Below are 1,803 nucleotides of genomic sequence, written 5' to 3'. Positions count from 1 at the left end.
TCCATATAATCAAGACCTAGAATTTTTTTAGAGGAAATATTGAAAAAAGCGGAAACTCTTAGCCAGAACTTTTCATGGAACAACTGGTTGCTGACTCACCTGAATACAACTGAATAAGGCGACAGGTATGGCTTTCTCACCAGCCCGGAGGCGGTGGCAGGCGTTTCCTGTAGAAGGCAATGCGTTTGCTCCAACTCCTGGAGAAGGCGCAGTGGTATTTGTGGCATTCACGTAGCAGCTAGCCGAGGTGAAGGTCATGGCTGCGTCCGTGTGTTGCCCTGGAGGGGTTGTCATGAAACAAGCTACGTATGACTGCCCTGGAGGGGTTGTCATGAAACAAGCTACGTATGACTGCCCTGGAGGGGTTGTCATGAAACAAGCTACGTATGACTGCCCTGGAGGGGTTGTCATGAAACAAGCTACATATGACTGCCTGGAAGGGTTGTCATGAAACAAGCTACGTATGACTGTCCTGGAAGGGATGTCATGAATCAAGCTACGTATGACTGTCCTGGAATCAGTGTGCATAACAGTGTGTCCCTCTACCAGGGACGCATCGACCAGGGCTCCTGTAATGACAATATGGCTGATCGAAGTGGCTACCAACTCGAAGAGAACCGTCCTGCCTCTCCTGTCATCAGTAGTCAGAATGGAGAGGCTCGCTTTTCTGCCACTTCAGAGCACTTCGTTCCCTGGGCAAAACTCCTTCGGGATAATGGTTATACCCGTTTCCTTAGAAATCACGAAAGAAAACTGCACATTCTTACCACACGCAAGAGGCCCAAAAGTTTAAGAGAGAGGAGTCTGGCGGAGTGTGTTCCTTGACACTCCTTCAGAGAGTCAGGGAACACACTCCTTCAGGGTTGCTCCCCAACCTGAGGCACGGTCACAGAAGATGAGGCAGTCCTGCTCATGGAACGACCAGCCCGAGCCCAGCTGCCACTCGGAGTCTCGTATGAGGCTGGAGGTCTGCGTGTTTCAGATAGAAAGGACGGTCCTCCCGATCGACTTGTAGAGACCATGACAAAATCGCCTGGAAGAGATAACTAGGGAGCGAGCTGATATTAAGGTCAATGCCTTGGAGTCATTCTTACTTTCTTTTAAAGCGAAAGTTATCGTTCAAAGTATAAGTATACATTTACAAACGTGTCTGGGCCGTGGAAACTACTGCCCCGCGCAAAAGACTGGCTAGCGCCACTTCATTTTGACAGCTGCCTTCTGGTCTGATGGCAGACGCCTTCACATGAGTTGCAGGTCTGGAAGGAACAGCTCGTGCCCTGTCCTCACTTACTACCTCCTTTTGGTGTCACGGCAGAGACCCTTTGACGCCGGCTGGAAGTCTGGAGGGACGACCACCTCGAACGCCATTTTCTCCACCAAGGTTCCGCGTGACAACCGTGGCCGAGTTCCCCGCCTGAAATAGGAGGAAAATGAGATAGAAGGAATGCTTCATTCATCCTCTCAGCCACCACAAAGTTGTACAAAGGGAAGCTGACTTTTAGTGTTTCTAATAGCGGGCGATAATAGCATTTACGTAAATGTTGCCTGGTACTGGTACTTTGGCGGCATCTGTGCAATAGACGACGAGGCAGCGACTGCACAGCCTGCTCTGGCCAGCTGACTGACTTGAACTGGACTCCCGACTCCGCAGTTCACAGTAAGCCTCAACACAAGGTCTATATACTTATAAAGACCATGACAAAATCGCCAGGAAGAGATAACCAGGAGGGTGCGACCTGATGTTCAAGGTCAGTTCCCGGGAGTCATTCTAACTTTCTTTAAAAGCGAAAGTTATCGTTCAAA

This window comes from Penaeus monodon, chromosome 30, assembly GCF_015228065.2.
Source record: "Penaeus monodon isolate SGIC_2016 chromosome 30, NSTDA_Pmon_1, whole genome shotgun sequence".
NCBI lineage: Eukaryota > Metazoa > Arthropoda > Malacostraca > Decapoda > Penaeidae > Penaeus > Penaeus monodon.
This window is presented reverse-complemented; position numbering follows the sequence as displayed.